The following is a 12,534-nucleotide window of genomic DNA, read 5'->3' on the forward strand; positions in this document are numbered from 1 at the left end:
TTGCTCTATTACACTTATTTTTCTTTAATTACATTCTGGGCAGAAGTTAACACCCTATACTTATAATTTACGAAGTTAAAACTTTCAGTAGCTCTGTACAGTTATTGCATTGTGTTTTAATTGTGGTTTACAGATTCATTAGGCTGTTGGTGAGTAGAAATGCCGATGTAAATAAACTACCATTTAAAAAATGATTGTATTTGAAAAGCAGTATAGACCTTTAAAATCTCTGTTCTGTTACCAGTTTTTGAAAAATTGGGATATATACTAGAGCCTAAATAGGATGTTAGTTATCAAGCTATTTCAATGTTTAAACACTAGCCAGGTGCTAATATCTTAGAAGGATGGTTCTCAGGTTAACTAATATCAAGCTATTCAAACATCTACTAGGATAATTTTTCCCACTAGTATGTAAGAGGGAAGTTAATAAAAACGTTTATGTAATATATTTCTATCATACACAGCAAATCTAATATGTATAAAACTCAAAGAACTTTGAGGCCTGCCAAATTCCAGTCTCAAATATACATTTAGATTGGGTCTAATTTACAACCATACAGAAAGTTTACCGTACAGATGAGCAAATTAAAAAAAAAAAAATTGCCTCTCCTTTGCTCACTCTCTTCTTTCACCCTCATCTAGAGGCTCTTTAGTTCCTCTTCCCTTTTCTGCCATTAGAGTGGTATCATCTACATATCTGAGGTTATTTATATTTTTCCTGGCAACCTTGATTCCAGCTTGTGATTCATCCAGCAGGGCATTGCACATGATGTGCTCCACATATAAATTATATAAACAGGGTGACAATGTACAGTCTTGTATTCCTTTCCCAAATTGGAAACAGTCAGTTGTTCCATGCTTGGTTCTAACTGTTGGTTCTTGACTTGCATACAGGTTTCTCAGGAGAAGAATTCAGTCAGTCTAGTATTTCCATCTCTTTAAGTATTTCCCACAGATTGTTGTGATCCACACAGTCAAGGTTTTAGCATAGTCAGTGAAGTGGAAGTCAGTATTTTCTTGGAACTCCCTTGCTTTCTCCATGATCCAACAAATGTTGGCAAATTGTTTTCTCTGTCTCTTCAAAATCCAGCTTGTACATCTGGAAGTTCTCAGTTTATATACTGCTGAAGCCTAGCCTGAAGGATTTTGAGCATAACGTTGCTAGTATGTGAAATCAGTACAGTAATTTGAACATTCTTTGGCATTGCCCTTCTTTGGGATTAGTATGGAAACTGACCTTTTTCAGTCCTATGGCCACTGCTGAGTTTTCCAAATTTTCTCACATATTGAGTGCAGCACTTTAACAGCATCCACCTTTTAGGATTTTAAATAGCTCAGATGGAATTCTATCACCTCCACTGGCTTTGTTCATAGTAATTTTTCCCAAGGCCCAGCTCTAGGTGAGTAATCACACCATCATTGTTATCCAGCTCATTAAGGTCTTTTTTGTATGGTTCTTCTGTGTATTTTTCTTAATTTCTTCTGCTACTGTTGGGTACTTACCATTTACATCCTTTATTCTTCATATCCTTGCATGAAATATTCCTTTGATAGTTCTAATTTTCTTTAAGAGATCACTAGTCTTTCCCATTCTATTGTTTTCCTCTTTTTTTTTTTTCATTCTTCTTTTAAGAAGACCTTCTTATCTCTCCTTTCTGTTCTCTGGAACTCTGCATTCAGTTGTGTATAACTTTTCTTTCCTCCCTTGCCTTTTGCTTCTCCTTTCCTCAGCTATTTGTAAAGCATCCTCAGACAACCATTTTGCATTCTTGCATTTCTTTTTCTTTGGGATGGTTTAGGACCTTCCTTGAGACTCAAAAGATTTCTGTCTTCTGGCTACAGCTTGAACTCGTTAAGTCCCTCAGTACTGCCTGACTTTTGTTATCTGGATGTGCCCTGCAAGTAGTTGCCCCGTGGTAACCTCATGTAAGCAGTCACATATTGTGATGTCTACTTGATCTCTAGCTCCCTGTAGAGATCCAGAACCATCATGGGGCTCATCCCATGAGTTTTTCTTTTCTCAGAAATTGCAGTCTTCACTGCCTGCTGTTCAATGTCTGAAAATAATTTCCTCATGCTTTCACCCTGCCAATTCTAGGATTGTTTACCTTATCAGGGTGATTTCAGTTCCAGTTATTTTTACATTGCCAAATGAAATAGAAGTCCCTTACATGATTCTTAATTGTTCTTATTTACTGCTATTCTTTAGGCCTTATTCCATAAATGCAGTAAGTTACCCACCCCCCGCTCTCTCTCTCTCTCTCTCTCTCTATATATATATATATATATATATGTTTGTTTATTTTGATCTGGAAAATCCTTACATTCTTGGGATTAAATAAGAACTAGCTAAGTTGCATCTCTCTTTTTATATACTACTATCCCAAGTTTGTTAGTATTTTACCTGATGTTTTATGTTATATTCACAGTGAAATTAATATCTGGATTAATTTTCAGTGATAGTCTTATTTGAAATTAGACTAATGCTAGCTTCAAAATGGATTGGAAAGTTTTGTGTATATTTCCACATTTGAAACCATTTTGATGGTACTTACAGCTTATATCAGTATTTGATAGATTTTCATATACTATTTTAGACCTATTGTCTTACCTCTAGGGAAGGTGCTATTCTGAATAAGATTGTAATAATAATATTATTGTGTTTTCTTTTACACATACAATAATTATTTTATGGTACATAATTTAATTTGAAATTGCCATTTTACAGGACATGATCATATCGCTCCAGAGTGCTCATACCAATTTACATTCCTACCAGTAGGATAGGAGCCTGTCTCTCTATCTGTATCGTCACTTGTTATAGATGGTCTTTTAATTTTGAAAAATTTGGATGAGAAATATTTCATTTTATTTTCATTTGCATTCTCATTTTTGTTTTAATTTTCATGATATAGAGTGAAGTTGAGATACTATTTATATTTTCCATTCTTTATTCCAAACTTCTACACAAGTGTTTATTTGGTGTTTATAGTATTTCTTACTAGCTCATAGCTGTTCTTTATAAAATCTATGTCAGTGCCAAATTTTTCCACTGAAAATATCTTTTACCACTTTGTGCTGGTTTTAAACTTTATTTTCTCTTTTATTGAAATATGTTTCAATTTCCACAGTCATTTTAATGAATATCACTTTACCATTTCTGCTTTTTCTCTGAATTTTCCAAGAAATACTTTTATTCATAGACCATAAAGACATTTCCTCTTGTTTTGTCATTTATAAATTTTGACTTTATATATTTATTTGAAAAAGAAAAAAAAAATGCTTCTCTTTCTCTACCATGCTACACTCTCAACACTTCTGACACCAAATATATGGGTTTGTTTTCCCCTACACCAAGCAATTTTTCAACACTAGCTGAGAATCCTACAATTCAATTTAATTCTAACACTACTATAGGGAATTGGTATCAAATCCCAAAGGTTAAGAGCTCACTCCAACAAGACTGCCTCCTGACTTCAGACACCGACTGAAAGTTTAGGTTGTCACCTGTGGTTACTGCAACCCTTGTCTTTGATTCCATATTTTGCTAGAATGGTTCTCAGAACTCAGGGAATAGTTTACTGACTAGGTTACTGAATTATTATAAAAGGATACAACTCAGGAACAGCCAGACAGAATAGGATGCCCAGAGCAAGGTTATGGAGCAAGAAATGCAGCCCTTCTGTGCTCTCGCCAGTACCTCTTTGTCATCTCCAACCTGGAAGCTCTTTGAACCCCATACTTTACAGAATTTTATGAAGGGTTCATTGCATAGTCAAGATTGATTAAATCTTTGGCCAATGGTGATTAGTGCAACCTCCAGCCTCTCTTCCCTTCAAAGTCTGGGGAGCAGGGGGATAGGAAGCCAAAAGTTCCAATGCTCTAATTATAGCACTGGTTCTCCTGGGCAAGCAGACCCCATCCTGTGGGTATCTAGGGATTTGTGCAAAATCAACTCATTAACATAAACTCAAATGCGATTGAAACTGTCTTTTTATGAATAACAAAAGACATTTATTTCACCTTATTGCTATGGAGCTATCTCAGAAACTGAGGACAAAAGAACAAATAATATGACAAAAGATCCTCCCAAGAGCCTTATTACTCAAGATGTTACAAACGTTTTAGTAGTTCTGTGTCCAAGAACTGTGGATAAGAGCAAAATATATATATTCTTATTGTAAAACATAATAGCACATTATTTAATCCACTAACCACCATTTTTATGTCATAGGTATTCTCTGTATGGATAATCAATTTTTCCAGCACTAATTACTAAATTGTTACTAATATTAATAGAGTTTATTTGATACCATCTCTGTCTGACATAATTTCTAATGCATTTCTAATAATGCATATTTCTGAACTCTCAAATCTCTATTTGCTTCTTTCTCTGAAAATATTATACTATTTAATTATTAACATTTTCTAGTAATCAGTACCTCACTGGTTAACTGTTCTGACTTCTTCTACAAAATATCTTGATTATTTTTGATCCTTTGTTCTCATGTAGATTTTCTGAAGTTTGTCAGACTTCATTAAAAACTCTGTTGCTAATGTGATTGCATTTAATTTATAGATCACGTTGCGAAAACTTGATATGTTAATACTAATCTTTCAGTACATAAAGGTGTTCTATGTCTTAACAAATATAAAGTCTTGTCTTATGCCACTGTTATATTTTATAATTTTCTCCATAGAGGTGTTTTTTATTAGGTTTAATCCTAATATCTTCATGGTTTCTATTGCCACAGTAAATAGAATCTCTTTTCTGTGATGTTTTCTAATTGACTTTATTCAGCATGTTAAATGTTGTTTATTTTTGCATTTTAATTTTTTAAGTTAGCTATTCAGTTGGTTATTTGATTACATATAATATTTTGTCTATAGGTCCTCTTTGAATATTCTATAATATCATACTAGCCATCATTAAAAGACCTTTGTTTTCTTCTAAATAGTGTGTTTCATGCTAAAGAGAACATGTGACCTCACCTCACAAACTGCAAGGGAGGGTGGGTAATGTAGCCTTTGTATAAACTCAGGAAGAGTAAATGAGAATGGTGGGCATTTAGTCAAAATCACTTACTGTCTGCCCTTCTGATCACCAAATATATATTTCTCTCTCTCTTTGCAAATAAAACACTCACTTAAAACGCTCAATGTGTCACCCAGTCACTATATTCAGTTCAAACTCCAAGATATCTCTTCTGTGTGACAGCTTTTGATACTAAATAAAATATAATAATATGTGTCACCAGATGTAATATACCATGGTAGGACAAGATCACCACATTAAATACCTCTAACGCTAAGAGTCGAACATGACTGAGCGATCTCACTTTCACTTTTCACTTTGATGCATTGGAGAAGGAAATGGCAACCCACTCCAGTGTTCTTGCCTGGAGAATCCCAGGGACGGGGGAGCCTGATGGGCTGCCATCTATGGGGTCACACAGAGTCGGACATGACTGAAGCGACTTAGCAGCAGCAGCAGCAGCAAGGGGAAGGTATGCAATATAAGGGGAAGGAAGAAAGTATTCAGATCCCCAGAGGGCCACCACTTTAAAGGCTTTCATTTTGCTCTCTGGAAAGATTTGCTTTCCCCATTATTTTCCATAGCTCTAGTTTCTGTCATTTTGGAGGTATCTCCTTGGATTTATCAGAAATGGGTGTTGGGAGCTTGGCTTCCTTGAAGGGTATGTTGAATTTAAAGACTTCTCCCTTTCATGGAAATTATTGGCTAAGCATTGCTTTGCATCTTAAAAAATCAAGGCTTTTTAAGAACCAAAGCTTATTTCTTTCGCACAGTATTTCTTCAACAGTGCAATAGGCATCATATAAATTTGCTTTTGATAAGATACCAATTTCACTAACCACATCCATCCTTTTACTTCATCCTCTCTTTCTTGATGGCAACTGCCATAACTGTCTGGAATGAGTGAAAAGTTTGTAATCCTTTATCTGATTTTGGCCCTTGGTCCTTTTTCTTAACTGAGAAGTTGAGCTTGGAATCATACTCTTAATCTTATATTTTTCGCATGTCATTTTGTTCAATTGAAATTTTTTGCTACTGTTGAATTTGTCACCTGCCGTTTGGATTGTATTTCAGCAGCTAGTCTGCTGAAGTCTATAAGACCACAAAATTGTCTCAATTCCTTTTGTGTCTACTGAAGAACTAGCCATTCCTTCACTGAGCTCAACTCTCTCTTGTACTTACCTGTTTTAGGCAGTCATACCCAGTACTGTTTTCCAACTCTTTTCCCTAAAGTTACAATTTCCAAAGAATTATTGTTTGCCTCCCATTTTACTTCAGGTATTACTTTACCTGACATTTTTCAACTGAAAAACAAAGGTCGCTAAACTGATGTATTAAGTATAGATGATTGGGACAAGTATATTTGGGAGGGGGGTTCATGGTAGGCAAGTACAGAATCATGGAAAGAAGTCAGGAAGCAATTATAATAACTCAGGAAGATCTGATAGTGACTTTAGTAGGAGGTGACAGGAGGGATGGAACAAGGTCATCAAATTCTCAATATATATATCTACAACAGAGTCTATTTCATTTGCTGATAGATTTAATGTGAAAGAGAAAGTCCTGTATAAAGCATGACTAGAGACTTATAGTCAAAAAAATCTATAAAGATGCTTTTGCCATTACCTCGTAGTAAGTATTATAGCAAATATTAGGGGCATAAATATGAATAAGTCCCAGTATCTTTCTTTCCACAACTCATTTTTTATTCAAGGGAATAGTCATACAACTAGATAATCACAACACAGTGTACTGTGGGTAAGTATAATTATATGATTATGAAATGATTGTTCCGGGAGTACATAGGAGAGAGTGGATTACATTACCTGATGGGAAAGGGGTAAGATTTTGCAAAGGAGGTGAAAGGGAGTTGATTTGTCAACAAGGACCAAGCAAGTGTATAGGATTAAAATTTAAAATACCTCTTAAATGGGACATTTTATCTTTTACCACACAGATATCAATTGCCCATATATGAGTAGTTGTATAGCAGATATAAGTACAATCATCAGTTCAGTTTAGTTCAGTTGCTCAGTCGTGTCTGACTCTTTGCAAACCCATGAATTGCAGCACGCCAGGCCTCCCTGTCCATCACCAACTCCCGGAGTTCACTCAAACTCACATCCATCGAGTCGGTGATGCCATCCAGCCATCTCATCCTCTGTCGTCCCCTTCTCCTCCTGCCCCCAATCCCTCCCAGCATCACAGTTTTTTCCAATCACTATCTGGTAGCAAATGGTCAGCATTGCAATCTTACTAATATATTGTTTTCTCATTGGTTGCAAATTTTAAACCATCTGTTGATGTTAATCTGCGGTTTGGGATCAGCTGAGACTCAGTTTGGCTATTAACTAACTCTATGAAACTTCATAAGGAAATTAACCTCTATGAGGTCTTCTGTTCAGTACAAATCAAGGTGTGGACTCCAGTATTGCTCAAATCACTTTATATGGTGATTTAATGGAAAAAATCAAAGATAAGTTGAAAATACAGTTATTCGTAGATAAAAGTTATTCATTGATAACTTTTATTATTTTAAGGATCAGATTGAATTAAAAATTACCAAAATTTCCTAAATCAATAAGCAGATCATGTCATATATTTCATTTCCTTGGACAGATTTCAATAGGATAAAATGAATATCTCCCAAGTTAAAATCCACGTGCTTCATGAAAAATCATCACATTTAGACTTACTATATTATGTGGTTAAATTATAATAAAATCAAAATTTGAATAATTTTAAACAAATTTGATATTCCTAAAGTTGTGTTAATTTGTTGCCAAAGAATATTGCACCCTAAAGAAGCTCAATGGTAAATTGTATTTATTTAAGATGTTCATATGAAAACTGATTGAGGGGTATAGATGAAATCTTAGGTATATCTCACCCTGAAAGTTTTGAGTTGCTTTGCTATGTGAGGTCATCAATTATAAAAATGAACACTGAAATGATCTGATTTGAAAGTATCATAAACCTCAAAGGCAAATCTATATTTGGAAAATTCTAGTGATGTTTTGAAAACAGCTGAATGTCTCATCTAATGAATGATGTGGTGTGGCTTCCTTGGAATTCTAAGCATTTGAACATCTTCTAACCTAACTCCTTCCTCCCCCCATCTTTCTGCTCTTTTTGTACTTTTGTTTCCAGTGAATGGACAAAAATTAAAAATTTTTTGCACCCCACCTTTTAACTTTCATATTCCCATACTCTTTTAGGTCTCTGCTAAAGCTGAAACTCCAGTACTTTGGCCACCTCATGCGAAGAGTTGTTGACTCATTGGAAAAGACTCTGATGCTGGGAGGGATTGGGGGCAGGAGGAGAAGAGGACGACCGAGGATGAGATGGCTGGATGGCATCACTGACTCAATGGACGTGAGTCTGAGTGAACTCCGGGAGTTGGTGATGGACAGGGAGGCCTGGCGTGCTGCGATTCATGGGGTCGCAAAGAGTCGGACACAACTGAGAGACTGAATTGACTGAACTGAACCCTATTTGAGCTGGATGACTGCCACTGTGGGTTTAAATCTATATTTCTGAAAACTCTTCATTTAGAGCTTGAGGTGGATATGGATGGGCATTAGGGAATTAAGAAATCATGGATTCACATCTTGATCATGATCTTAGAGGGAAATCATTTCATTTCACCAGCACTCAATTTCCTTATTTCATTTAAAATTCCGTATTTGACTCTTGTGCTATGCTGTCAAGTTTGACTCTTTGTGACCTCATGGATGGTAGCCCACCAGGCTCCTCTGTCCAGGGGATTCTCCAGGCAAGAATACTGGAGTGGGTTGCCATGCCCTCCTCCAGGGGATCTTCCCAACCCAAGGAATCAACCCAAGTTTCCCACACTGCAGTCAGATTCTTTACCATATGAACCTCCATATACATAAAATAGGGCAATTACTTATTTGTGGTATAATTAATTTACATAAAATATTGTTAACTGAGCCAAGCCAGAGAGGATTCTCTAATAAAATAAAATTTATTTAAACTAATATATGTTCGGCTCTAATTACAAAACAGTTCTCTGTTTCTTTTTTTCTCCTTCAGGTTTCTGAAATGTATTAATCCATTTAAAAAATGTTTTCGTCTTAGAATAACCCATTTTGCCAGACACTTTCCCAATAATTTTTAAACTCATGTTTATTTTAAAAGTAATATAATACATGTGTTTCTGATTCATTTCACTTAATCTATCCAAATATTGTTGTCTATGAATGTACTAATGGAGAAGGAGCCTCTTTTATTGGGTGTTTGAAATACTTTAAAGAAACAACAATTTGCCAAGAAGTAAAGTAATTTCTAAAAGTTTGATGTTCTTGGTATCTACGAAATTCATTTCACTAAATTTATTTAAGCACTTAGTTCAAGAATCCTCACTAAAATAAGAGCCACAACCTTAACTAAATCAAGATCTTTCCTTCCTTTTCTTCCCAAACCATATGGCCCTAGTGTCCAGATATTCATAATCTGATTTAACAAATTTCTTTAGATTCAAATCTCTGTGTTTTGATAATAAAAAGAAACCCAATGCATAAGAGAATCAAACAGAGAATAATGAATAGCTGACTATGAGTAGAAATGAAATGCTATTATTTTTACATGCCAGTGACTATTACTCAATTAATGTAAAAATAACAAGGAGAAAATCTGCCTTTTGAAAATAAGTGCTGTCAACTTTCTCATACTTTCCTTGATCTATCCACTGAATACAAACAGTATTGGCCTTTTCTTTATTTTCTTCTCTGAAGGAGTCTTTCTTGCAAGTATGCATGTATTCAGTTCAGTCACTCAGTCGTGTCCGACTCTTTGCGACCCCATGAATCGCAGCAGGCCAGGCCTCCCTGTCCATCACCAACTCCCGGAGTCCACCCAAACCCATGTCCATTGAGTCAGTGATGCCATCCAGCCATCTCATCCTCTGTTGTCCCTTTCTCCTCCTGCCTTCAATCTTTCCCAGCATCAGGGGCTCTTCAAATGAGTCAGCTCTTCACATCAGGTGGCCAAATTATTGGAGTTTCAGCTTCAACATCAGTCCTTCCAGTGAACACCCAGGACTGATCTCCTTTAGGATGGACTTGTTGGATCTCCTTGCAGTCTAAGGGACTCCCAAGAGTCTTCTCCAACACCACAGTTCAAAAGCATCAATTCTTTGGTGCTCAGCTTTCTTTATAGTCCAACTCTCACATCTATACATTTGAAGGCATGTATTCAAATAATAACAAGAACCCCAACAAAGATGGCAACAATTCCTTCACTAGGAGCAGGCTAATATAATGTCAGAGCTCAGAGACAAAATATCTTTACAAATTGATTAAGAGAAGTTTATTTTTTCTTTTCAAGAACTTCAGTGTCTCTTTTTCTTTTGGTAAGTAGAGATAATAATGCATATCTAAGCTTTTTAAAAAATTGATAAAACTGAAATAAATTCCCACTTCCTTTATAAAGTAGATCTTATTTATTTCTAGGTATTGATAAGCTACTGTATTGTTAGCCGAGTCCTTTAAACCATGTGTCTAATAAGGATTCAATTTAATAATAGTTTAAGGAAATGTTAAATTGGTGCTGTACGTCTATGCTACCTTTCACAAACAGATCCTCACACATCATTTTCAACATTTCTCTAGATTTTCAGTCCAACTAAGACCGAATTATTGAAGTCAAAATATTTCTATTTTGTGAGTATTTTTGCTTTATTGATTATGTCTCCAAGATATTCTTTATTTAGTAGCTTTCTTCTTTAAAACTCTTCAATATTGATCAAAATTAATGTATTTCTTATTTAAAAATCTGAAATAACAGCTGACAATCTGGATTGAAACAACAAGTTTATGTGATTAATAGTAGATTTTTGGACAATAATTGAATAAACATTGGGGAGAATGACAAAAGGTGACAACACATACAAGCTATCTTTTTTTGAGGAAAGTTCTTGGAAGCTGCTATAAAATCTAATTATATTTCATTGGCCAGAATGTCATCATCACATGGCCACATCAAGTTCCTGTGAATAATTAGGAATATAGTCCGAGTATCATGTGCCCAGCTATTTTATTTTTAAACATAGAGGAAATTCAAAACAGATATTAAGAGCAATGTGTCCTCTTCCCACATGATCCAAATTTGGTTTTGAAGTTTTCTTTCTAAAAAGTTTCCTACTCAGTTAGTATAAGGCAATGCGGGAAAAGTAGTATGTTGGCTTAAGAACTTAATTCTTCACAATATGCTAAATATCTATTCAAACAAATGGAGAACACAAATACTTAGTAATGTTTAAAATGGGTGAAATATATTCTTTTTCTTATTATCTATAAATATTATCAGTTTTTACCTTTTTATAAAAGAAAAAAATGCACGACAAATATTTCCTTGAAATTTGCTATCATCTCTCTTTGGTCTTTTGTTCCACTCTTCCTAAACATTTTTCCTGTATTTCTCACTCTTATTTTTGATTTTCATCCACTTTTCTTTTCCTTTAACATTATATTTTTAAAAATATTTATCATTAAAAGCCTACATTTATCTGCAAACAAAATAACATGGTAGAAAATAATATTTACTTTCTGACATATGTATTTGTCTGTTTACATTATAAAATCAGTAAAATATCTATTTAGCAAAAAACAGTTTGCTTTACTTGCCATGGAGAATAAGGGAGTTAACAGTATAAAGTATGTTAATATTTTGGAGAGCTGGGGTTACATATACAAATATGATGAACAATGTAAATACGTAAGTATTTCCATGCTAAATTTGAGGATAAGGATTAAAAGTTCCTCATGCATTTTGGGGTAAGAACACTCAAAAGGAATACAGGAAATCTCCTAAAAGTAGGATTTTAAAGTGTCCTTTGAAGGAGGTTTAGGCAGTTGAAGAAAAACTGGGACATTTTTTCAGATAAGAATGACATGAACAAATAAATGCAGGAGTGAACAAGGCAAATACCAGGTTGCTGAAGGTTCTATTTATACTAAACAAGAGGGTTGGGAGTAAAAGAAAGTAGTGTCATAGATGCCACGTATACAAAGCTTTAAATATGTGAAGGGTTTATTATTCTTTCTACGATAAAGTCAATTCTTACATGACTTTAAAATTTTAGATTGGCATTTGATTTATAGGAAAGTCGTGGAGATAGTGCAACTTCCCAAGGAGCTACATCCCATTTCCTCTATCATTAATATTTTATAATACTATATGACATGTATCATGATTATTGAGCAAATATTGATAGATTATTATTAACTAAAGTCTACTTAGATTTTCTTCGTTTTTACCTGAAGTTAGTTTTCTGTTTCAGAATTCTTTCCAGGATACCATATTTTATTGAGTCACTATGTCTGTTTAGACTCTTCTAAGGTATGATGGGAGAAGGCAATGGCACCCCACTCCAGTACTCTTGCCTGGAAAATCCCATGGATGGAGGAGCCTGGTGCTCTGCAGTCCATGGGGTCACTAAGAGTCGGACATGACTGAGCGAATTCACTTTCACTTTT

This window comes from Oryx dammah, unplaced genomic scaffold, assembly GCF_014754425.2.
Source record: "Oryx dammah isolate SB20612 unplaced genomic scaffold, SCBI_Odam_1.1 HiC_scaffold_5, whole genome shotgun sequence".
In the NCBI taxonomy this organism is placed as follows: Eukaryota; Metazoa; Chordata; class Mammalia; order Artiodactyla; family Bovidae; genus Oryx; species Oryx dammah.